The sequence below is a fragment of the Pimephales promelas genome, chromosome 7 (assembly GCF_988280905.1).
Source record: "Pimephales promelas chromosome 7, fPimPro1.hap1.1, whole genome shotgun sequence".
NCBI lineage: Eukaryota > Metazoa > Chordata > Actinopteri > Cypriniformes > Leuciscidae > Pimephales > Pimephales promelas.
The window spans coordinates 7489341-7517156 of NC_142775.1; the positions used below are offsets into that span (position 1 = coordinate 7489341).

Genomic DNA, 27816 nt, shown 5'->3' on the forward strand with positions numbered 1-27816 from the left:
AAATGAATGCAGTCAAGTTCTCTATCAGACACCTGAAGCTTTCAGCACTGTCTGCCCAACAGTCGTGTGTGTGTTTAAATCATCGTACAGCTGTCGTCTGAAGCACTCTGAGCATCAATAATCCATCTGGGAAATACTTACATGCACCTACACTGAAAGTGACTGGTCAAAATTTCCCTTTATAGTAAATTAAGCCGTCTACGCTGTAAGTGCGTCAGTAGTTTTGTCTTATCACATCATTCAATTGCACGTGCCATACTTCCTCACACACCATACAATCACAGACATTCACATGGTTCTATATAAATCTTTTTCAGTTCACAACACTAGTACCACTAAACAACACACTCCTAGCACACTAGGAGGATAACACTTAAGACACTCGTGGTTTCCTCATGCAGTATAACAGCCATAAGCTATTTGATACTATAATAAATAAATACAGTAAATATTCATAAAAGTTAGCAAAAATATACATCAGATCAGAAACAAAACATCATTCTGACTTACGCATCATCAAGACACATGATCAATAAAAAATAAACATGAATGAACAAATTAAAAATATAGCGAATAAATACTCATTGACAATTTATCCACAGACTTACAGGTCAAAAGTTTGGAATAACTGAATAAATTATTTAAAATGAGATTAAAAATGAAAGTGTTTTGCTAACCAAGGCTTCATTTATTTATTCTATACAAACAGCCATTATCTGAAGTATTTAAAATAGCTTTATTTTTTTTAATTTATTTAATATATTTTAAAATGAAATGTATTCATGTGACAGCATTCTGATTTGATGCTCAAGAAACATTAAGTTTTAATAACATTTTAATTAATCAATATTTTTGTTTAAACTATGATACTCTGCCATTCAAAAAGTCTGGGGTAAGTATGAATTTTAAATAAAAAAAGAGCAAAGAAATAGATTAATTTCATCAAAATTCAAGTTCAAGTTTTCCACAAGAACCATTATAATAATTGAGCACAAAGTCAACATAATAATTTATGACCCGATCTTACGACTTTTGACCTGTAGAGTACTTTTTCTTTAAAAAAAAAAAAGATTTTTTTTCTCACCATTCCTTCAATGTACATTCCCAACCATGTTTCATTCATAAATGAATCACTCCAAATAGAGGACAATTAATTACATTTCAGAATTCACATCTTTCCCTGTAATTAATCATATATGTCCAGAATACTGCTGTATCCTCAGCCTGGAATTATGTGCCATGATAACACAGTATTATGTATGACAGAATGCTCACTGATATGACATGTGGTGTAATTACAGTTATTAGAGGTATAATAGTAGTGTATAATACTAAAAGCCCCTACTAAGAGACAAGCTCTACCCAGTTTCTCTTTTCTCCATAGCCGGGAGCATGTTTATCTGTCAAATATGAATTAGATAGTGGTTAAAAGACAAAACAAATTGAGTGTACAGTGCAGCATTTGCGTCATAGCAAGGACACAAAATTAGTTCTGGTGGAAGACAGCGTGCATCTAAAACCATCAGATGACTCATATGCCTCCCTCACTGAATTACCGGAACCCTGTATGAAAAAAAAAAAATGCAACACGAGAGTGGCGTGTGTGATTGTAACCAAATTTAGCACTCTATAGCAAGGCTGGCAAGGCTTTCTCCTGCTGTGTGAATGTAACCTCTGTCTGTCTGGACTGTCTTTTGGGGAGAGTGCGGTTGAACTCTCATCCAGTTTGTAGATGGCCAGTCTTAAATGCCACAGCTGCCCAACCATATAATCACAGCCATGAAATATGCAGATATATCACATTGAGCGTGAAAAATTCCCATAAAAAGGTAGTTTAATTAGAAAAATATGAGCAGCTCAGACTCACAGGTTTCTGGTTCACATTCATCACAGCCCAGACATCTCTCTTCTTAAAGGCCTACATACACATACTCCACACACTAAAACGTGACCATGCCAGTTGAAGTTTAGATCACAGACCATATTTAGTAGAGAGATCTGCCAGAGACAGGTACGTACAGATGCATTCAGAACACGACTGCCTACCTGCCTGTCAATCATCCATTGCTATACGGGTTTTAACTTTGACGGTTATATAGAAAATACAGGCTTCCGTTCACAGAACATCTACAGTGTGCTGTATGTAGGGATGGGACGATAACCGGTTTCACTATAAACCGTGATAAAATGTACTGACGGTTAGTATTATCGTTTAAAATTTAATTATCATTAAAACCGTGTTTGATTATCGCGATTTTAATAACTCACTGAATCCTGTCGGCCAGTCTGACGCAGGTGCGCAGCACGCAATATTTTTTTTAAAATTACTATTCGAGAAGGAATGGCGGAAGGCAGTGACCGTGCTCAGGAGATTTTTCAGCCTTTTAAGAGGACCAAATCTGAGGTGTGGTCATATTTTGGGTTTTACAAAAGTCCTGAGGGAAACTTGATCGAGGATGGTCACCTTGTCTGCCGAACAAAAAGTCACTACAAAAGAAACACTTCAAATCTGCCGAGTCGTCTTGTGTGATCATCACCCGAACGCAAGGCAAGTTAACTTTGACCTCAATACCAAAACTACGTCTGGGAAACAATTGGGCACGAAATGTTGTTTTGAGTTGAAACATTTTATGTCACTCACTTGAAATAGACGTCAAGCTTCCGCGAAGAAAAGTTCATAGCAAGTGGATTTGAGCCAAAGACGAACGAACAACTTCAAACAAGACTATTATTAAGAGTGATATTTTAAGGGATAGTAAAGTATCGATACATCACGTATTAAACCGATTTTATTTTAACCACATAATTACGGGGACATATTGAATTGATAATGAGATTAGCTAATGTTTTAAATGTTACCTGTTTATGAATTCATTTTGTAAAACAATTGTCCAGACAAGATATATCACACCAATATTATCAAACTATGTAAAAAATAAATCAACTCTGATTTCATTTTTGCAATACAATCAAAAACCGGAGACGCAAGACGGCAAGTTGTATTTGAATGAAACAAGAGCGCGCGTCCGTTGTGAATGTTATGGATGTGCGCTGTGTAATAATGCGTTGCTATTGACGACGGGCATTATAAAGAAGCAAATGCCATAGAATAGAATCTTGCTTAAAAAACTGCATAGAGAGACTTGTTTTATTTGTTGTTTGTTGATTTTCAATTATAAAATGAAATGAAATGTTTTCAGTGTGAGCATCAGTTCTTTTTGAGCACTTTCACAAATTTTTAACAAAAAACGCGATAATATTGATAATCACGATTATTTTGGACACTATAATCGTGATATGAAATTTTCAATTAGCTGTATGCAGTGACAGAAATAATTTGAATGAAAGAGCTTGCTAAAGAAATACATGTAAATAACTGTAGATCCGAGGCTAATTGGAAAAACCTGCCTATGGTGACATCTCTGCAGAACGATATAACGTTGCTTCTTGCACGTTTTGCAGCAATTGCAATACTTTAGTTGCCTGGCTAATGTCAGACCACGTCTCATTGAGAATGACACATGGTCTGGGAACCACATGTTCATTTTCTCGTATTTGAGGCGTGGTTTACGAATGAGCCATTTATTGGCTCTATCATATGCGCCTGTACGTAGCTCATAGCCAATCGTTTCAATTATACCACATGACGTATGTAGAGCGAAAGCAAAAAGAAATTAGACGAGGAAGAAGAAAGTCATTTATTTGCGTTCTAAACTACTTAGAACAATATCTAAGTCTGAATCGAAAAGTAACTTCGAGTCTGCTGCCATGTTTGATCCATAGGTAAAAACAAACTGCTTCAGTGTGTCGCATAGACCTCGTCATCGTCTTGCTGCTCCCTCCCCGTTCTGTGATTCGTCCCCTCGCTGAGGCGAAAATTTGGTCCATGGTATCCAGACTGCCTAGCAGCGTGAATAAAATCGCTCTGCGCAAAGGCAGTATGGGGAAACACAGGCTAAAGACCCGTACACACAGGGAGAAATATCAGCGCGCATTATTCGTCAGCGTTTTTCAACACGTTTTTTGTGTTCGCACTCAAGCAATTTTCGCTGATGATGAGCCGAGTGAACATGCAAATTCCTTCCATGACATTAGATGGCGCCCATTTGCTCTGCAATAACACAGTCTCATCCCAAAAAGTCATATAACTGACGTCTTGGGGCGTATTTTGACCATACGTCAATATCCGCCTTTTTAGGACCCCCTTAAACGTTGGTAGATGGCGATCCCGGGCCGTCATACAACTGACGCTTTACCTTTAACGTCAGTTAGGTGACGGGTTAGGTTTAGGGTTAGGTTTAGGTATGGGGTAGAGTTAGGATCCCATAACCTCATCTACCGACGTTTAAGGGGGCCCTAAAAAGGCGAATATTGACGTATGGTCAAAAGACGTCCCAAAACGTCTGTTATATGACGTCTTGGGATGAGACCGGGTTGTCTGCAATACCACTCCATAACAGTTCTCTTTTATCAAGATGTTTGTAGTCGCTGTTCCGTTTGTCATATAGTTCTTTATGTTCTAACACCAACGAGACCAGCAGCTCTACATTCATCTTGCCTTGAATCTTCCTCGTCTTATTTCTTCCTGGCATTGTAGACGGTGATGCTACTTGGCGTATATCTTCCTCTCCGTTACGTATGTGTGCTCGGCAAGACCGTTTTGTGTTTGAGCGCCCCCAAGTTGTGTTTTACTGTAACTTCAGAAGCTCCAAACACGTGAGCAAAAGCGGCAATCTCATTGGTCGGATAGTTTTTGACATGGTATGTCTCAAAAAAAAAAAAAAAAAAGGTGTTTTTTTTTTTTTAAATGATGCTTTTACGCGTGGCGTTTTCTGCGTCGGTGTGCGCACTCACATTGGCGCCCATTGTTAAACGTGAAATTCGTCCCGGTGTGAACAGGCCTTAATACTTTAGTGGCTGTATTTTATCCAAAGCAGGTGAACGTGAATCTGGTTCTTGTGAATCTGTTGTTTTTTGTACGTATAGCGGAAATTAGATGTCCGGTAAGTGTTCTATCATGCTTAAAAATAATATATCACCAACACTAAACCCTAGACATAACCAACAGAATTAATAAAAGCAAACATGAGGTAAAAATGAATTTGCTGAAGCAACCACACATTTTAGCTTGCTTCTACAAGTCTTTGAGCTCTTTTATCATGACTGTGTATCGCGGGACTCATACTCGAGTGCTCCACATCACAAGTGCAGTGCTATACCAGGTGAGCTACCAAGAAAGTTTACTATGTTAGAAAATCCATATTTGGACTGGTTGTGTGGTCCAAAGTTTTGCAAAAATAGAGGCACATTTTACATTGAGCCTACAGGATAGATAGGTAGATCATGTGATGCATTTGAGACCCATGTCTCCAATTAAATTGTAAAATGGACTATTACCTGAATACAGAAAGTCATATACATGGGATGGCATGAGGGTGAGTAAATGAGGAGAGCATTTTTGGGTTGAGTATTCCTTTAATAAGTGATGTTATTTGATGGCATATTCATGAAAATGACAGATCAGCCAGACAGAGTAGAATGGAAAAGCTCTGACATGATACAACTCCATATAAAAGTCTATGAGAGAATGAAACACAGACACATCCAGCTGACTGATCAGAAAACTGATCACACTAGAGCCGGGACTGCTAGACAATTGATTTATAACAGCAATATAGTAATATAGCATTCAGTCTGTGCTTTTAAGTTAAATACACTAGCCTACATCCCCATCTCATTAAATCTACAACGGTCTTTCTCACTGCTCCACACACTCACTACTGATGTTAATAATCTCTTTCTTCCAAGATCCTGTTTAGAAAGAAACAAGAAAATACCCAATGCCAATATCTGGAATGAGGCAGTAACAAATGAGATTGCATTTTAATAGTCTTAACTATGAATCGACCTCTGAATCATGCTAAATTAACAAACACCCTCACTTGCAGGAATAGTTCAGTCAAAAATAAAAATTACCCACAAGCCATCCTTTAGGTGTATATGACTTTCTTCCTTCAGCCGAACACAATCTAAAAATTATATTTAAAAATAACCTCCCAGTTTTGTAATGGCATTAAATAGTTTTTGAAGCTCCAAAAAGTGATAAAACTAATCCATACGACTCCAGGTTAATAAATGCCTTCTAAAGTGAAGCCTTCTTGTGTTTGTAAGAAAAACATCCATATTTAAAATGCTCACGTGGGTCACCTCTGACCCAACGTATGACTTAGGTATAGCATGAAATTAAGTAAGAACGGACAAACACGGAAACGCAAAGGAAAGAGAACAACGCTTGTCATGAATTAGAAGTCTAAAATGAGAAGTTTTAAAGAAAAATGGTGGAGGATTTCAGCCCATTCTCATCCCAAGGGATATCACATTCGACACTTTTGCCAAAGCGTAGACATCCAATGCACACGGCACCCTTTAGCGTCAATATGAGATGCAGATATATATGGGCTAGAAGGCGCCTCTTAGTGATCTAACCCTAACCCTACCCCAGACCTAAACCTACCATAACCGAAATGTGGTATATTGACGCTAAAGGTTGCCATGTGCGTTGGATGTCTACGCTTTGGCAAAAGCGTCGTATATGACGCCTTGAGAATGCGTTGAGGATTTCGATATAAGAGAATAGGAGCTACGTCTTACATCACCCATACGGCTGGTAGCCAGTGAGATGCTGAGTCCCCTTGCCATAGCTACTTCCTGCAAGCCTGTCGGTGGCTTGCTTCAGCCAATCAGAAGCTGACGCTGCTTTGTTTAGGGTAACCTTTATGGCTTCCGTGGTACGTCGTCACCTCAACACCAATCAAGAGTAGTTGCACATGTGCTTCAGACGCTCTTACGCATAGGCATTCCCCATCTCTGGGCACAGGGTCTCATTTACAGTTCAGGGAACCATGGTTACAGTCATAACCTGAGATGTTTTCCCCCCTAAAAAAGTGCATTGAGTCTCCTCATACATTTCAAAAGTGATCTAAATAATGTCTCAAACTGTGCTCAGATTTGCCAAGAAAACAAAGTCTGTAATACAAAAGTCAGAGATCTCAATGACCCTGTTTTCCACCTGGTACAGATGCATTTTTGGCGATCCAGTCACAAGTGTTCAACAAGCAGTTTAAATGCGCCTCCAGTGACCACTTATGCTTGGATTTCATTAAGTCATTCTAAAATCAAGTTTCTCCAAAATCAAATGCTCTATGAGCTGTGCTATCCACATTAATTTAATTGCCAATAATTGCCTCATTTGTGTCTATTTCTATTCCTCCTGAAGAATTGTATGCGAAACATTTGAGACAAAGTTAATTCCTAAATGAAACATAACTAAAACCTTCATTAATTCTCCTGAGGTATGAAAGAGCCACCGCTGAGCAATACAACTGACCTTTGAGATTTGCTCAGAAATATATGAAAGGGAATATGTGAACCACCACAGATAAGCACCATCCCCGTCTTTAATGCTTTATTTCTTGGAGCCATGGAGGTGGTTATTTCCATCCCATGGTCACTGAAATATATCATACACCACGCGCTGTATGGCTTGTCAGTTGTCACATTTGGCTTTATTAATGATAGGAGGAAAAGCAGGTGGGACTTGTGGCTCAGGAGTCATGTCTCAGCGACAGCTGCTACAGACAACCTTTGACCCTCCTTATATCCACTAGGGTCTATAGTTTCTCTGTGTTAGATGAACAGTGGTCTCCACATACCTCACTGTGATCAATGAAAGGTCACTTCATTTCTCTAAGGTTTCTAAAACACCCCAGACTTCAAAAAAATTATTTCCAGTAATCTAAAATAGTGCTTCATGAGATACCATACAAATGAACTAGGTTAATTAATGACAAAGCAAGTGTTCAGTAGTCGAGTAGCCAACGCAGTTATGTAGGGTGCAGTGTGGCGGATAACTAATAAGTTAATAGAACTAATAGAAGGTTAATGACAGAAAAGGAAATTAATATTCATTTTACATACTATTTAATCAAAATTCATTAAAACATGTTAAGTAGAAAATATACACTTAATCGGCCAAGCAGGCGCATGTTTATCAGCCAACGTTCCACGATGACAATAGTAAATGTTCACTTTACAGGCAAAAGATGGAACTAAATGAAAGTCTTTCAGAGATTTGAACATTTTAAAAAGAGTTTATGGGCTTTTTAAAGTAATATATTTGTAAGACAACTAGGGTTGGGTATCGAGAATCGAGTATCGATTGGAACCGAGACTAACTTTTCGTTTTTCCCGGAATCGTTCAAAAGTTAAAATTTCGATTCCTAGTTTCGATATTAACAGTCCGCCGAGCGGAAGAAGAAACCGCTGAACAACACCAACGAAGAAGCGTCTACCGGAAGTGTTGGCATAACCACACGAGTCGAACATGACCTTACGTCGGCGATTCAAAGTGTGGCTTCACTTTTCTAAAAATAACGAAATCTCGGCAAAATGCTAAATTTGTGACAAAAGGAGTATTTTTACAGAAGGAGTATTTCCTTCAGAAAGGCCGTTGGTTAGCAAGGTTAGCTAAACTTTTTTGACCCTGCCTCTTAAAAGAATCGGAATCGAGAATCGTTAGGAACCGGAATCGAAACAAGGAATCGGAATCGGAATCAGAATCGTTCAAATTCAAACGATACCCAACCCTAAAGACAACCATAGCCTGAGTCTCAAATTCAGCTTTAGCTCAACGATGCTAACTGCCTCAAAATGAATGGCCAAAAACACAAAACATTTAAACAGGTACAGCAAAATGCCTTAAATTCAAAACACACTCAGACCATTAAACCTTGAGCAGTGTAAATATGTGATTGCCCTTACAGGAACAGCCCTGAGCACAACCAATACTCAACATTTCTCAACAAGAAACATTTTACATATCTCCCCAAGGCAGCCATTTAAAGCAGTTACTGATCTGTTTATTTAAAATGCAATATCTCCTGTTCAACCAAGACATTAACTCAAAACATTTCAAAAGGTGAAGCAAACACAATATGAAACAAACCAAAACCATGTGTTGCACGTGTTGGGTGCTTATTCAGCTGCATTTGCGACTTCGGCCTCCCTGTCAAAACACACACACACACACACACACACAAATTCATTTTGCCAAGCTCTGGATTAAGGGGGCCATTTGAATTAAAGTCTTTTTGGCTTGTGTGTGTGTGTGTGTGTGTGTGTGTGTGTTCCTAACCTAGAGATATTTTAGGGACAAAATTGCTGATATATGTTCCTATGATTTACTTTTATAGATGTCCTTAAAGTGAAAACTGATTCTTTAGTGAAATTTGCCCATTTTTGATGTGTAAATGTATGCCATGTATTTAATGCAAACGTTTCTTTCCATGGCATACACCATAAAGCCAAAATCACCCACTTCTAATTAGCAGGTTTGGTTATTCCAGTACAAGGACATTGTAGAGAATTGTGCACTTTACTTTTGCAGCGTTTGGCTTTTCTATTCCAGCATGACAATAACCCTGTGTAAAATGTCCATTTAGAAATGATTTACAGTGTATGCCATGGAAAACATAATTGGCCTGAAAAAAAAAAAACACCTCTACACATTTGGGATGCAGTGAAACAGTGAGCCAGACCCCATCACCCAAAACCACTGCCTAACCATTCTAATGCTCTTGAATGGGAGCAACACCCAACAGTCGGTTCCAACATCTAGTTGAAAATCTTGGTAACACTTTACTATACGGGTGCACTAATGTGGATTAATTCATCCTTAACTAATGCACAGATAATCATGAGTTAATGTATAACTAATGAAGAACTAAACCATTAATTGATGATTACTGCATCAGCAACTAATAAAGAGTCAATATGATTAATAGATTAAGTAATACATGAATTGCTATTAATTCAATGTGTCATTGTGTATTAATTCCTTAATAACATATTTTCTTAACTAAAAGTGTAAATTAATGTGTTAATTATCACAATTAGTCAAAGCTATGCACTTCAACTTACAGTTGTCTGCTTTAATTAATCATAAGCTAATGATTTGCAAAGGTATCATTATGCTATGACTTTACTTGATGGGGCACATCATTATTAACTAGTCATTTAGTAATTGTAGTAATTTGCACATAAATTTGCACTAACAATGAGGTAATTAATCATGTATTAATGCATATTAGTGTACCTGTCATATTACCTGGAAGTTGAAATACAAGGCTTTGGCTCATTCTGGTAATTAACACTATTAGTTAAAAAAATGAGTTATTATGGAATTAATCCACAATTACATATTTAATTAATAACAATTCATGTATGAACTAATACATTAACCTTACAGACTCTTAATTAGTTCATAATGTGGTAATCATTAATGAATAGCTTAAATAATCATTAGTTACACATTAATTCAGTATTATCTGTGCATTAGTTAAGTATGAATTAATGCTTATTAGTGCACACGTATTGTAAAGTGTTACCAAAATCTTTCCAGATGAGTAAAAGCTGTTACAGAGAAGCAACTTCCCATAGTTTTGAAATTAAACAAATAAAAAATATGTATACATTCATAGTAATACCCTCTATAATTGCAGTGGATGCACTCACTCAATGTGTATAAACATGCAAAAGCCTAAGCAGCTGACACCTGAATTTACTCAATCTTTTCCAAGCCAGATTAAAAAAAAAAAAAAAACGTATAACAGTTTCAGCTGTTAACTTCCTCCCACGCTTGAACTTGACAGTGGCGCGTTTGAACGGTCTTGTGTCAGACGTGGACTCTTAAAAGGGTCTGCCGTCCAGCAGTGTGGCAGAGACACGCGTTGAGAGACTTCCTCTGTGTGTTGGGTATCAGCTGCTGAGGACAGCAGACAGAAACACACTCATATAACAGCCTTTCAGCTGCCACCAGGACACACAGAGAGACACTTGCAGCACAGTCCTTTAGCTGGCTAATGGGTATCAGAGCCTCCCCAAGGTTCAGCTAGGAAGAATAATTCAGAGACTTCAACACAGAGATCCACATATTTTTTTTAATTCCAAGAACATAAACCGTTTTAACAATGCAGAATCTACATTTACAACTCCAAAGTTTCTAAATAATTTCTCAAGTTCCTCATCGTGGCAACTTAAATATATCGATCCCTCAATTCAAATGGAATAAAAAACACCTTTCCTCTTCACCACAACCAAAATAAAAACCACACAAGTTCAGTTCTAGAGTAACACTTTGCTTCCCCCAACTCCACACTGTCTCAATTGTCCTGTGCCCTATATGGACAAATTTGTACTTAATCTACCCCTAAAAGAAGCATAATAGTACATTTTTGAAGTAAAATGTACTCTTAAGGTATTACTATGAACCTTTTAGGTACTAACCCAGACAGCAAACTGACATTGAATCAACGTGGAAACGACGTCTCTTATGATATTGAAACAACGTTGATTTTGCTCATCGAATTAACGTTGAACCAACGTCAGACGCGGCATTCTTCAAAGCTAAATGAAAATCGAAAATTGGTTTGCTTTCATAACGTTGAAACAACACGTTGATTTCAAGTTGATTTTCCGTTAGTTTTGAAAGAATGACGCGTCTGACGTTGGTTCAACGTTAATTCGATGAGCAAAACAATGTCAGATCAACGTTGTTTCGATGTCATATTTCCACGTTGATTCAATGTCAGTTTGCTATCTGGGAAAGGTACAAACCCAGACAGCAAACTGACATTGAATCAACGTGGAAACGACGTCTCTCATGATATTGAAACAACGTTGATTTTACTCATCGAATTAACGTTGAACCAACGTCAGACGCGGCATTCTACAAAGCTAAATGAAAATCGAAAATTGGTTTGCTTTCATAACGTTGAAACAACGCGTTGATTTTTTTTAAGTTGATTTTCCGTTAGTTTTGAAAGAATGACGCGTCTGACGTTGGTTCAACGTTAATTCGATGAGCAAAACAATGTCAGATCAACGTTGTTTCGATGTCATATTTCCACGTTGATTCAATGTCAGTTTGCTATCTGGGAAAGGTACAAACCCAGACAGCAAACTGACATTGAATCAACGTGGAAACGACGTCTCTCATGATATTGAAACAACGTTGATTTTACTCATCGAATTAACGTTGAACCAACGTCAGACGCGGCATTCTACAAAGCTAAATGAAAATCGAAAATTGGTTTGCTTTCATAACGTTGAAACAACGCGTTGATTTTTTTAAAGTTGATTTTCCGTTAGTTTTGAAAGAATGACGCGTCTGACGTTGGTTCAACGTTAATTCGATGAGCAAAACTATGTCAGATCAACGTTGTTTCGATGTCATATTTCCACGTTGATTCAATGTCAGTTTGCTATCTGGGAACATTTCCCGTTAAGGCAGATGTCTCCAACCCTGCTTCTAGAGAGTTACCATGCGCTCCAACACACCTTCTTGTAATTCACCTTTGGCTAAGCCCCGCCCTCCTTAGTTACTGTTGCTACATCCATCAAACTTCATCTGCGCTCTGCATGGCTTATGCTGTAACAGCTCTTCCTGCTGTAATGTTATCAAACTTTTATAAAGCAGCAAATAAATTGTCCTATAGAAGTAGGCAAAAGGGGCTGAAATATGCTTTCGAAGGCTATATTCAAGACATACAGCTGAAATGCAGGAAACAACAAGGCATCCAAAATAGAGGCAAAAGCATAACGTTACTGGTCACAGTCAAAAAATGAACCACCGCACATCCTACTAATCGAGACGGAGGCTGGGACTAACAATATCAGCGAGCAACACTGTTCATGCAAAGCTGGGTAGGTCTCTACTCACTTCCATAATCGTTATTACAAAGCAAACGGACTACACGAGTATAACGTTGTATTTATTAGCATTTATTAACGTTGTTATTATTAGCCTGAGCATGCTAGCTAGCGTATCAACAACCGGTATGAGAACCGAAATCATAACCTAAAACATTATAAACCGGTCTAAATAGTATAACTTCACACTCACAGTAAGGTTAGAAGTAAAAAAAAACATGTGCTTGTTGATCTTTGCGGGGTTTAGCTGACTGAGGACGTCCACACAGTTTAATCCAAAGACGACACTTGTCAGGATTTTACCTCGGTTTTGGGAAGGGAAAAAACCGACACCCCCCTCCCACCTCTCTGGGAAACGCGTATCTGTGTTACAAATGCCCGAGGCACAACGTTTAACCATATTTTCATAAAACTATGACGGTAATAGCCTGCCGAGACCAAAAATATGAGACACCTGTGTGGAAAGTCAATGGAGCGCTTTGAAAAAGTGTCGGACCTATGTGGGAGCTCGTTCTTGGCTGCGCTGTGATTGGTCAATCTACATTCTAGGGCGTGGCTTAGCCAAAGGTGAATTGACAAGTAACCCTAAAATCCTTGATTAGTTGGTTTAAATTGTGTTTGATTGGGGTTGGTCATGAACTTTCAAGGGTGGTAGCTATATCAAGATATTTTGAAGAACGATTGGAGCTTTGGCACCATTTACTTTTTTTTTTTTTTACTTTGGAAGTAAATGGTGCCAAACAACGGAAACCACATGTTCATTTTCAAGTATTTGAGGCGTGGTTTACGAATGCCCAGAGCCGTATTATTGGGTGCTACGAATGTCTATCAAATGCGTCTGTACGTCTATCACTGCATGAAAAGTGGGATTTTCGTCCCCGTAAACTGCCGGAAATCTCCCTAATTTTCGGCAGTTAACGACAATTTACAGACTGTGAACGTCGCGTTCCACTGTGCCACATATTGACGGAAACGAACCATGACGTATGCATGCAGCGCTCGCGGAGGTGCGAATGGCCCTAATTAGCATATGAATAGCAGCACTGCGCGCGCCTTGCCAGAGAATGGCTTGAATTTCCTCACTCAGTATTGGTTGAAATTCACTACATTTAAACAAGAAAATCACTCGTGATTGGTTGGCAGATCTGTTACTATTGGTCAGCCGACATAAAATTATAATAATAATAATCATATATATATATATATTCATATGATATGCTATTATGTTGTTTATTCATGTCATTGTTATCCTATGGACTAAATTATTATTACCATCAAGGGCATGAATTTATTGAGGAAAGGAACATTTGCCACATACTGTTTATTCAAAGAAATAGCTTTATTAGAACAAACACAAAACTATGTACACAGCATAGGAGAACATCTTTCAAAGCACAGAAAACATGTCCTCCACCCTCTGGAAACATGGGACAACATACATACATACAGCACTACAGTTATACAAATAAATCAATAATATATTGCATCTCTATTCAAAAATAAATTGCCCTGAATGGCATCAGAATTGGGCATCAGATATATCAAACACAATGTACAGTGGAGCCAGAATTATGAACGAATAATAAGGATGTAATTTAAAGGTATGGTTCACTTTGAAATAAATTTTTGATATGTTTTATCTTATCTCAAGGGCATCCAAGATGCAGGTGGTTTTGTTTCCACAGTATTTTCAATTTTGATATTTTTAGGTCAAACTGTTGTTGTCTGTCAGTCATATAATGCAGGTCTATGGTCACCACCTCAAAGAGCATGCACAAAGAAGACCAAATTAAACATGATTTAATGACTCATAAATTAAGTACACAATGATTGACTAAGACACGAAATGAGCGTTTTGGGAAAGAAAACAAACAGTATTTATATTGTATAAATGTGTGTGTGTGTGTGTATATATATATATTTAGATATACACAAAATGCAATACATCTTAATATGTTTAGCTCTTCACTGTAAAACTTCCGAAATCTGTGTAAACAATGAGTGACGTACCAGTGCAAGATCGCTTCTGGCGGTTTCCACCGCATGCGCAGATCATATATATATATACACACACACACTGTTCATTTTCTCACACAAACCGCTCGTCTCGTATCTTAAGCCATCAAGGTGTACTTACAGTTATGATTCATTAAATCATGTTTAATTTGTACTTCTCTGTGCATGCTCTTTTAAGAGATCCCCATAGACTTCCATTATATGACTGACTGATGCCCTTGACGTAAGCCAAAACATTTAAAAAAATAATTTCAAAGTGAACTATCCCTTTAAAACTCTTAATTCAAGTCCTGTAGGCTTGGCTCATCAGGGCGAAGTGAATTTAAGTCTTTGCGACGCGTGCTTGAGGTTCACCTTGATGTACATACACCTCAGTGGCTGTGGAACCGAATTTCATGACCCCTTCTGCAAAGTTGAAAAAGACAAATGATTTAGATGTATGCAAAGGCAATCTGCCCCAAGTCCCCACATTTGTAAGCAAAAATATGTTTCTTCTGCATCCACTACCTGGTTTCCTTCAGGCGATGGCGGATGTCGACCAGTAGTTTCAGGACCTTTTTCTGGAACACTGAAATAAACGAACACATTTGGTGAGGTTTACAATGCTCTAATTAGAATAACAAAGTTTGCTAGCTCACAAGAGAGAAGGTGTCTATTAAAAGTGTCTTCTCCACTGCCAATAGATCAACACTTACCACCAGGTTTCAGTCACTGCATCTATACCACAAAAAATGTGTTTTAAAAGTTATTATCAAATGATGAAACTGAACAGATTTATAAGATATTTAAAAACTTGGTCAAACATTTATAACTGAATATAACATGTTCCAGTTCTCTTTGGCGTTTTCACCACTGTCTCACGCTCAAAGTCATCTATAAACACAGACGTTAATCCAAATTAGTTTAGTTTTACTTTTTATTTGACTGGGGTCTGTTCAAAAGAAAAGAGGATGAGATCACAACACGTAACGTTACCTTATTTAGGTGTTTTTTCTCCCATCAGCGAAGGACACCTCACTCCTAACAGCCCCTGAGAGACAAAACAAATCACAAACATCTGAAGATTTCACTCATCACACAAAGTGATGCAATTTTACAAACAAGGATAGCCTACACTAGAGCATACAAGCACATTACGCGCTTTGTTTTAGGACCCTGGCACTTATTATTTTTTCATAATTTCTGACGATATTCAGAGTAAATGAGTTAGTTTGATTACTATCAAAGAATGGTAGCTAACTTGCAGCCAGATAACAACGTGCAACCCAACGTACAGTTTAGTGTCCCAAATTTGTTCAAATTGAAATGAAACAAAAAAAGAATTAAGAGCAGCAAGCTAACGCAAAACAAAAAACTGTTCCGTTAGGTTAACACCCTTGGACATTCGCGGCAGTAATCACAGCCGATTTGTGAAGTTTAAGACAAAAACGCTAAACTACCAAAAACTATAAGTAGACATGGACATAGAATTCACTAAGCTGGACGAACTTACCTTCAATTTAGAGGAAAAGATGGGTTCCCCAGCGATCATGACGGCGAAGCAGGCTGAATATCTGTGTAGTTACTTTCTGCTTAAAAAAACACGCCACATGCCTGGCACGTTGCCTCAGCCAATCAGAGTGGCTGACGTTACAGGTTGGATTATGACGATATGCTGCCTCAGCCAATCAGAGTTACGTTCACTGGTTTTTGACTCAGGTTGAAAGGCTGTCGTCGGCTGTCCTTTGACTTTTCTGCTGCTGTTAGTTCATTTTAAATTAGGAATAAGGTGGATATACCTAAATAGGCTACCATGAAATGTAAAAATACATATATGCATAAATAAATAACTTTATTAGGTTACTTAAATTAAATAAACCAGTCAAAAAATTGTAAAAAACAAAAACAAAAAACATCTGTTTATAACTGTGAATTAACATCAAAGATGTTATCATATATTTTGAAAACTGCTTCCGTAAATGTTATGATGAATCTTATAATTTTATTAGGAAAATTTCATATTTATAAGAGTAAAATGAATAATTCTAAACCTTGTTTGAAGTTTTTTTTTTTTTTTTGGTCTAATTTTTAGTTTTCAGTATATTCTGTCTCTCAAATGTATCGATAAAAATGTAGTGATACAATTGTATTTGCTAAAGAATATTGAAGCTAATTGAAGCTAATTTTCTTTCTTTAAATAGTACAAATTACTGGTTTCTAACTTTCTCTTAAATCATAATATTATACACAATAGAGATAGTCCCTTTCCTGTTTTTATTTCATTTGTTCAATTCTGTCCTATTTTTATTTGTTTCTTATTTATTGTGAAATTATTATTTGTTGATTGTTATCTTTTTGGATGTCATGTTATTGTTGTAATTGTTGTGCATTATGTGCAATGTTAAAAAAACAAAAAACAAAAAAAAAACACAGCAATTAGGTTATACTGAGCCTGATCTTGTCTTAGAATGAAGTTATACCTTTCAGAAAAATGTTACCTGGGGTGAAACTCCCCTACCCTTATTTGCATGTGTATAGCTCACAGCATTTTCATTTACATGTCAAAGCCTCCTCTAGATTTAGGAGAAGGGGGGACAATGGGGGGACAACTGCCAAGCAAGGCCCACGTCAATTTCCGGCAATTCACAGCAGTTTTGAGTGTTACCTGTAAATTGCCGTGTGCAGTCGTAAACCTGAACTTCCACGACAATCTACAGTGCCGCTTACTGACGAAAATCCCACTTTTCATGCAGTGTATCAAATGCGCCTGTGCTCCCTCCCCGTTCTGTGATTGGTTCCCTATTTCAGGGGAAAATTTGGTTCATGGTATCCAGACTGCCTAGCAGCGCGACTAAAATCTCGCTGCGGCAAGGCAGAATGTGGAAACCCAGGCTAGATAGGGGTGGTGATGGCGCAGTTGATAAGACACATGCCTTTGGTGTGAGAGACCCGGGTTCGAATCCTGTGAGACACCAATGTGTCCCTGAGCAAGGCACTTAACCCCTAGTTGCTCCAGAGGCGTGCGACCTCTGACATATATAGCAAAAGTCGCTTTGGATAAAAGTGTCAGCTAAATGAATAAATGTAAAATTTGAGTAAATGATGACAGAATTTTCATTTTTTGGTGGAGTATCCCTTTAAATATAGTCAAACAAATCACAGTAGAGAAAAGTTGGACCACTGCTGGTCTCAGGAGAGGAGACTAACGCCATTCAGCAGGAGCTCAAATCTTTATGATTAATGAGCTCGGGTATTCATTCTGTCTTTGTTTTAAAAGAGAGTGAGGCTGGATCCATCATTTAGCCTATGGCTAATTCACAGTTTACAACTGTCATACATAGTATGTGAGTACATTAATTAGAATTAGAGAGTGTGCTGGAAACATTACATTCCATTTATTGAATAGTATACTATTACCAGTGGGTTTTGGAAGTTGGCATTCGTGCTTGCTTTTGGGCTAATATAGCCCACAACATCTTGGAAGTATTTTTCAGTTGTTGAATAATAGTGAGAATAGCATTTTTTCGTTTTTTTTTTTTTTTTTTTTAATGAACCAAACAGTTTTTAATTATACATTGCAAAGTTATGTAAGGGTTAATGCCCGACGAGGTGTCCATTGTCAGGTTTTAATGGACGACGGCGAGGCGTAAACCGGCCGACGCGCAGCGGAGGACGGTTGCCTCCGCCGAAGTCCATTAAAACCTGACAATGGACACCTCGGAGGGCATTAACCCGCTTATACCATGGTCACTTGCCAAATAAAACATTAGTTTATATTTTAATTAGGCTAAATCTAGTTTTTACAAATAATAACTTGCCTTGCCTGCCTGACTGTTTATTTAGCAACCGGAGATATATATAGTCCGCTTAGCTCGTATCCCTTCAGGTTCACAAATGCATTTTTTTTTTTCATGAAACACAAAGGTAGGCATAGTTTTTTTTTTTTTTTATTACTCATAAAACAATTAATCAAACAACAATAAAAAAAAACAATTAGCTCTGATCTCCAGCGATTTGCGCTTAACGTTATAGAGGGCAATAAATTAATCAGATCAAAGAGAGGGTCATTTGCCTCAGGCTCCGCTTGAAACGCTGTAACGTTCAGCCTTCTCCTGCCTTGGTTGTCTGGACAGCTGCGTAAAACTCCCGCAGGGTCTCATTCAGGGGTGCGTTTCCCGAAAGCATCGTTATCCAACTATGGTCGCAAGTTACGTCGTAATTTTCTCCGTTTTATTTACATTTTTTCTTTCTTCAGCAGCATACCAGTCGTCAAAGTTGCCATATTCTCCATAAATGTTAAAAGAAATAGCACGAAGTCGCTCATTAATGTATTAGGCTATAATATCTAACGTTAGATGATAGAGCATGTGACTGCCTGTTGCTATGGTTACTCACAGCCGTTGTAGGCAGCGCATTTATTTATTAATTTCGAATGGTAAACAGGCAGTTTCACCAGAACTACTTTACTAGGTGTCCTCTATCACTTTTTAACGGACACCCTGCAGCCAATCAGAATCGAGTATTCACCCAGACCATGGTATAAACTGTACATATTAGCTTTATTATTGCTAGCTAGATGCTAAGCTTTTATACAAGCACAAACAGTTTTTGACAAAGAGATGTCCCAAAAAGCATTGTTACTCAACTATGGCCGCAAGTCGTTACCCAAATAGTTTAACAATTCAGAGTTTCTCGAAACATAGTTCCAATAAACATCTGCAAGTTACACAGCATTACAAATTATGGGGTTTGGAACTACAGCCCCCGGTCTGTGGTTAGTAACATAGTTTCTTAATAGTATGCCATTGTTAAGATCTCCAACAATGAACTATAATAGCTATGGTAGAAAAAGCAGTCACAGTACAGTATGTTTGTATGGCAAGCCTGGGACGGGACTTTCTGTTTTGTCTGGCCAATGGCAGACTGGGATAGTGTTCAAGAAATCTGATTTTACACACTAAACAAAACAAGAAAATGCAGTATTAACACATTATGACTAAATTTTATCATTACACAGGTGTTGACAACTCTCAAAGGTCTCTAAGCATCAATGATCAAATTTTGTAATTATTCCAGCAGACGAAACTGCTAAAGGTAATCCGGCCTGTCTAAATGAATTTGGTATTATATTTGCTAATTAGATTTCAATGCTTTTACCAAACCATCCGGGGATAAAAGAGTTTATGACAGAATAGGTTAGTGTTAAACCAGTGAGGTTTAGTGTTGCTCATTCACATCAATCTTCAATAATTTTCTCCATTTCCAGATGTCCTGATCTCTGAAGCTGAGGCGCATTTTCTGTAAATGAGAAAACAAATCGAATGCAGATGTCTGCCAGGCAGGTGAAAGAATTTCACTCTGTTTGAGGTCTTCAGGCTCTCTGGAGCTCAAAATGAGAATTCCATCGTTTCACCAGGAGCTAATTCAGAAACACGGCTACATTATTACTTTTATTACTCTCTTGTCCAGCCGTCCCTGTCTCTCGTGTTCAAGGCTTGAGAGCAGGCCAGGTCTAAAACATATGCCAAATAGGCTAATTTCATCATCAGAACCACTTGAAAGTGAAAAATGGAATTAGCAGTGCTCAGGGCTGAAGCGTAAATGAGAACATGCTCACCGAGGCTTATCCAGAGCATTAATCGCACACACAATACAAAACACTCAAGAATATCAGTGACATAGGCCCGTCAGGGGGTTCATGCATAATGCAAGTAATCTGAAATAGACTCTCTGCAATGCAAAACACAACCCGTTCACAATCTTTCTATAGACACATCACATCAGTTCTTCGCAGTATTTGCCTTTCTAATAGGAGTCCCTAAGGATTGTTTTCATGATGAAACATCCACTCTTTCCAAACCTTATCTTGCTGTCTGCTTGCATAGGTGGGTGCCTTCTAAAAGCCCCAGTGTACTCAAAGCGAAATCAAAGAAGTCATTTCAGGTGCGAAGTCATTTCGAAAAAAAAAAAATCTGGGCAAAACTACGTTTGTTCTAAGTTTGTGTTGGGAGTTTAAAACAGCCTGCCAAAACAAACATTCTGGAAAAGTTTGCTCTGATTGGTAAACACCTTTCAAACCAAGAGATTTGTTCAGAACTAATGAGGTTCATTTTCGTGTTACCCAGCACTTCTGAGCTTCATCAAGAACCAATAAGGTTCATTCTCGTGTCTCGCAGGACGTTTGAGCTTCAGCAAGAACCAATGAGGTTCATTCTTGTGTTACGCAACACGTTTGAGCTTCATCAAGAACCAATCAGGTTCATTCTTGTGTTACGCAACACGTTTGAGCTTCATCAAGAACCAATCAGGTTCATTCTCGTGTCTCGCAGGACGTTTGAGCTTCAGCAAGAACCAATGAGGTTCATTCTTGTGTTACGCAACACGTTTGAGCTTCATCAAGAACCAATCAGGTTCATTCTCGTGTCTCGCAGGACGTTTGAGCATCAGCAAGAACCAATGAGGTTCATTCTTGTGTTACTCAGCACGTTTGAGCTTCATCAAGAACCAATGAGGTTCATTCTTGTGTTACGCAATACGTTTGAGCTTCATCAAGAACCAATCAGGTTCATTCTCATGTCTCGCAGGACGTTTGAGCTTCAGCAAGAACCAATGAGATTCATTCTCGTGTTACACAGCACTTTGAGATTCAGCAAGAACCAATGAGGTTCATTCTCGTGTCTCGTTGCGCGCTTGAGCTTCAGCAAGATGTTTGTTCTTGTGCATCAAGCAGTTTCAGTTGAGCTTCTGTTTATGTTCACTGATTTATACGTGATTTATATGAGAATAAAATCCCAAATTAAATCTGTTCATGATATAAATCAATTAAGTCTCTTCCGAAAATTTGGACTAAACAACTCAATTCATATGGATTAGTTTAACTATCTCTTTATGAACTTTTTGAAGCGTCAAAGTGGTAGTTGCGTATATGGAGTGAACGACAGCTCTCAGATTTTATCAAAAAGATCTTCATGTGTATTCCGAAGATATAGAAAGTATTATGGGTTTGGAACGACACAAGGTTGAGTCATTAATGTCAGAATTTTGGGTTAACTATCCCTTTCATGTAGTTAAATTTGACTAAATGAAGGTATCTTAGAAGGTAGCATAATTATTCTGCCAACCTTTCGGGGCAGTTGTTGTGTTGGGAGGGCTATGATACTTTAAAATGCTGTCTTGGTAGGAAGCTCACCAGGTTTTGAAAGAATGCAACACTAGCATTTGGATGCTGAATGTTTGGGAGGCCTGTGGTAAGAGATTGAATGATTGTTTTACCTCCATGAGCTGGAGCATGGGCTATTTTTGGTAGCGTACACTCAGGCTTCACATAGCGAACATTTTTGGATAATTGCTTTAAAGTAAGAGACTTAATCCATTGTTTCCATGGCATTAATAGAGATTTCTTTCCTGCCATTACACTAAATGATACACAGCTGAGGAAAATAAATCAAATAAATCACATCTATTTCCAACAGCCAACCCTGCTCTATTACCACTGGGTGACAAACACACAATTCACCTCATGCTGTGCCACATATGTAGCTTTTTCAACACACACAAAGAAATGAGCATGGCAGATACAAAACATACAAGTCTTTTTGTCCCCGGGGTTGTCAAATCTCATTGGCAAGTATGTGTCGTAAGTAAAGGCAAGCCATCAATATCTAGCTCCTTTCTTTGGCGATGGATATAATTCCATTATTCCGTTCCACCCCCACTCACTCAGCTAATGCTGTGGCTGGAGTGATTACCTCAGTGCCTGTGGATGATGTCACAGAGAGCAGCGTGAGACAGCGGCCAATCCCTTACTGGGGTTCTAGATTTCGAGAATACAAAGAGCCAACAAAAACGCACCCAGTCCAGTTAAGGCTCACTAGGCTAGATATAATAAATGAAAGAGGAAATCCACAAACTATGCTATTAATAACATATCTAGTGTACTGCTGAGTGCAAGAGAGTTTTAGGGATTCGATGGTAATATAATCAGGAAGTGAAGGTGGTTCTCAGAGAATGGCTTTCACAGACATGATTAATGGAAAAAGGCTTTTGATTGCTGCATTTCTTTAATATATGACAATCAATTTATCTCACCAAATGTCATGAGTCATGGTTACAAACATTACAGTTATTCAGTTAAATAGATTTCTGAAGATGAGCATATAAATAAAAATAGATTTTCTTGAGGTCCTTAACAGCCTGGATAGCTATGCATACAGAATATAATAATATTCAAAATAATTAATATCAAATTAATATATTTTGAATAGGGCTGTCAAACGATTAATCGCGATTAGTCACATCCAAAATAAAAGTTTGTGTTTACATAATATACGTGGGTGCACAGTATATATATATATATATATATACACACCCACATGCATGTATATTTAAGAAAAAATATTATTTATATATAAAATGTTTATATTTATATATAATATAAATTATATATAAATCTATATACAGTACGTACTGTATATACGTACATGAAAATATATACAACCATGTGTGTATTTATATATAAAATTATTGTACAGTACACAGTGCATCCACATACATTATTTAAACACAAACTTTTATTTTGGATGCGATTAATCGTTTGACAGCCCTAATTTTGAAGAATATGGGAAACCAACATTTGATGGGCCCCACTGGCTGGCTTCAACTGTATACATATATATATATATATATATATATATATATATATAAATACCATGGAAGTCAACTACTTTTGTGTTCAACAGAGGAAAGAAATTCATACTGGTTTGGAGCAACTTGAGAGTTGCAACAGATGAGCCAGACTCCCTCACTACTCGGTCACAGCGAGTACCTTCATCTGAGGTGAATCACATAAGCACACATCTTGCATCCAGTCTTTATCTAGTCTCAAACTGAGCAACGGAAACTCTGCGATTATCACCAGAGTTTATCCAAGTCTTGTTCTCCAATAGTTTTCCTGTGTCAAGTGTCTCTCAGAGCTACCCGTTGTGCATCCGTTGTCCATCATCAACCTTGCTTCATCTCTGTCACCATGACCAGCTCAATGTCCACAATCTCCCATCAATCAAAGGATAGTATTATCTCTCTACATCCCCACTTTACCCTTATTCTTCTGTTGATTCACTGCAGCAATACAACTACCACTACAAAACTCACTTCTGTGATACTATGGTGTTTTGAATGATTACCAGAGCATTTCTGTGTGGTTGTTATAGTATTCCAAGGGGTTTTTAGCATGTTTAAATTCCAGGTGCCTCAGTGCATCTACAGAATTCATGTGAAGCTTAAGTGTTTAATATCTTAGAGTAATAGCACACCTCACCTCAATAAGCCTCAGGATATGGGGGTATCATGCACATCTGTAGCACAAACGTTGTGGGATGAGTTACACTCCAAAGTATAATACTTAAAAAACCCAGAACAATTGTATCTCAAATGGTAATGTTTGCTTTAGCAAACTCCACTAATGAGAGATTTGTGAAAACAAAGCCGAACTACACAAAATGTGCTTATATCATGACTTGAAGTTTTGCAATACTGTTGCAACCTATCATTTTGTCTTGATGTCTCAAAAAAGTGAAATCGGTGTAGAAGAGTTTATTTTCCACTACTAATGCAGTCTCCAACCATAAAAGTAATCATTTTAGAAGAGTTTAGTGCTGGAGGGAAAGCCATTAAACTCAGCTAGGTTGCAGAGGTTTTACTGAGAAAAATGCATTAAGTTCTGTTGAAGTGAGCAAACTTCTAAAAATACATTCCCTTGTTCTCCTGACAAAATAAATCTAATACAATTTTCTGTACTGTAAATGCACCATGCACACTGAAGATGAGAACCACCACAGCAATTCTTGTATTCTAGCATGTTCCAACATCCCAGTGTATGTATACTGGAAGAAAGAGTAATAGCGAATGTTACCGCACATCAAATTATCACCTAAAAAGAATGTCCTGAGAAAAAACTGTCTCTGTAAAGAGCAAAAAATGTATGTGACTGTGGGACATTATTGTTTACCCAATCAGACATGCTCTCTACAATTATGCATGGCAAGGCTTAGTCGAGTCCAGTGTAGCCTGTCCGCTCAAACACTCCTCACCATAATCAGTGACAGTATAGTCCACAATATATGTCAGATGACCCAAAACATTTTGACCAGTCACTAGTGAAGCCAATATCATTGATCATCTCCTAACAAGGCAAATTGTTAAGGCAAGGCGGCTGGGTTGGACACCTAAGACTCATTGATATACGAAGGCTATCCTATCTGGACCGAACCAACAGAAGGTCTACTGCGGGCCGGATCTGGGCCGACACTATTCTGCTGTCTGCTTTGTATCCTTATATGTCAATATTAGAAATTCACGTGAGCATTTCCGTTTCGCATAAAGGCTCATCCTGGCAGTACTTCACTGAAGGAGCGTCAAACAGACGGATCACAATAGAATATACAGTATGATAGAAAGGATCTGGGCTTGATGCCAAAAGGTTGTAAGATCAAAACTCTCAACAGAATTGTACTTTTGAGCAAGAAACATAACCTCAGATTACCTCATAATTAGAAAACATGTACAATCCAGATTCCTTCTGTTCTATAAGTTTGTCTTTTTTTTCTGCCAGTCAGGTCAAGGGCTGGTTAGCATGTAGCATATCTAGTAGATGCAGTAACTCATCTGGCCACAAACAACATATTTCTCCATTTGGGGCCATTTAAAAGTAGCTGTGTGTTCTGACAAATTAATTTTAAATGAATTAAAAGTATTGTACATTGTTACTTCATGATACCTAAAGTATTTACTAATGTTAAAGGGATAGTTCATCCAAGATGTAGGTGTCTTTGTTTCCACAGTATTTTCAATTTTGACATTTTTTGGTCAAACCGTTGTTGTCTATCAGTCATACACTGGAGGCTAAGGGGGTCCACCAAAAAGCATGCACAGAGAAGTCCAAATTAAACATGATTTAATGACTCGTAAATGTAAGTACACATTGATGGCCTAAGACACATTTTTTTGTGAGAAAACCAACAATATTTATATCGTTTTTACCTCGTGTAATCACAGTGACGTCCAAGTGATCTGAATCAGTTGTGCAATGTCCAACTGAACCGAACTGAATCAGTTCAATGTTGCGCCGGAAGTGATCGCTTGCGTGTGATGTCACTCAATATTTACACGGAGATTTTGGAAGTTTTACCTTTTACTAAACATATTTAGATATACCGAAATCGTCTTCCATTACGGTTTCCCGTATATCTAAATATGTTTCGTTAAAGGTAAAACTTCCGAGATCTCTGTATAAACACGTGGCGAGTGACGTGGGCGCGCAAGCGATCACTTCCGGCACATGCGCAGACCGAAGCGCCCGTGCAGTCAGATCATTTTGTCATGGCTATGATTACAAGAGGTAAAAACGATATAAATACTGTTTGTTTTCTCACACAAACCGCTCGTTTCGTGTCTTAGGCCATCAATGTGTACTTACATTTACGAGTCATTAAATCATGTTTAATTTTGACTTCTCTGTGTGTTCTTTTTGGTGGACCCCCTTAGGCTCCAGTGTATGACTGATAGACAACAACGGTTTGACTGAAAAATATCAAAATCGAAAATACTGTGAAAACAAAGACACCTACATCTTGGATGCCCTTGAGGTAAGCTAAAACATATCAAAAATTAATTTCAAAGTGAACTATCCCTTTAACAAATTGAACTTATTGTAAAATGTTGCCAGCTTTTATTGTAAAATGTAATTTAGCTGACAAACTCAAAAGGTTGATGTTTTGTGCTTTGCTGAACTATTGTGAGATTCTAATTGATGTAAACCGTGATTTGCCGTGATGCATACATGCCAGCTTTGCACATCAGACATCCATCTTGAAAAAAAAAAAAAAAAACCTTCTGGGACAAAAGCACAGGAATTTACAGTGTAATTCTTTCACGGATTTGCGTTTTCATTTGGGCAATGTATATGGTGGATAGCCTGGTTAAAACCAGACCATTCTCAGTTGTAACTGAGTTAGGGTCTGGCAAATCACCAATGGATGTTGCGGGTAAACCTAAAACCAATCAGAGTGATGAAGGAGATGACGTATGCAGAGCGGCGGAGAAACATCTCCAAGTGTTGTTCTTTGCTCGGTTTTTAACAAAAAGGAAACGTTCAAATCGCTTAAAAACAGACGCGATAGCTGATTCAAGCGAGTGATGTTCGACGGAGGCATCCATCTTTGTAATGTAGGCTACAAAATCTGCTTCAAAATCCCAGCGCTGTCATCATCGTGTAAAGCCCACCCCATCGTTTCTGATTGGTGCCGCGATTTCGACGGATTGGAAATCGGCTTGAATGAGCTCTTTGCCAGACTAACTTTCAGAGTAAATCTAAATTTGCCGGAAGTTGTCTGGGTTTTCTCAGGCTAGATGGGGGCACTATTACAGCGTCATGTAAGAAAATCTAAAGTAGGCTAAATTAAAAAAAAAGTTTCATGATTTGAATTTATACTGCATTCCAAACAGCATAAATTATGATTTTATAGAGCATTTGGAAAGGAAAACAATAAAATACGAGACAAACAAACAAACTTCATGCATCCACACCAATAGGTGTCACTATAGTCCAAGACCACTGAGACAAAGATGAGCCTGCGTAATATAAAACTTATTAAGTGCACCTTTAAAATCAATTAGCCAACTTTTCCTTTCTTCTGCTAATAAAAAAAAAACACAGTGGTACTGTGCGCACAATCTGTTTAGTCAATTGTGGCTCAATGATCTTTCTCGTTCCACGCACTCAGATCCACAGTGAGCATGCGGTGCGGTTGCCCTGGAGACGGCCACATATGAGAAAATGAGCTTTAATTGCTGGTGACATCTGTTTTTAAATACACTTTTAGAATCCAGACATATATTTCATGCATGCTAAAAACGCTTAAATGATAAAGGGCTGCTTGTTAAAACAGAATGGAGTTGAGAAATCCATCATTTCCCTTTAGTTAAGAAAGAGGAAAATTTAAATTGGCTGAGTGCTTGCCAACACTATGTAGGGCAGATGCAGTAAAATGCCAGAGA

The 27816-nt window shown here is 37.9% G+C and overlaps 1 protein-coding gene and 2 long non-coding RNA genes across 4 annotated transcripts in view; all 3 read right to left on the bottom strand.

Annotated features, from left to right (window-relative positions):
* kalrna (kalirin RhoGEF kinase a) overlaps window positions 1-27816 on the bottom strand; it is a 362661-nt gene that overhangs the window by 307136 nt on the left and 27709 nt on the right. The gene's annotated exons all lie outside the window — the stretch shown is intronic.
* On the bottom strand, window positions 14087-15504 carry LOC148978261 (uncharacterized). The gene is made up of 3 exons (XR_016169240.1): window positions 15480-15504; window positions 15292-15352; window positions 14087-15189 (listed from the first exon to the last, which is right to left on the bottom strand). It is a non-coding gene; the product is annotated as an uncharacterized LOC148978261 (long non-coding RNA).
* LOC120491781 (uncharacterized) lies at window positions 15593-16641 on the bottom strand. Its single transcript, XR_016169239.1, has 3 exons — window positions 16277-16641; window positions 15760-15814; window positions 15593-15657 (listed from the first exon to the last, which is right to left on the bottom strand). It is a non-coding gene; the product is annotated as an uncharacterized LOC120491781 (long non-coding RNA).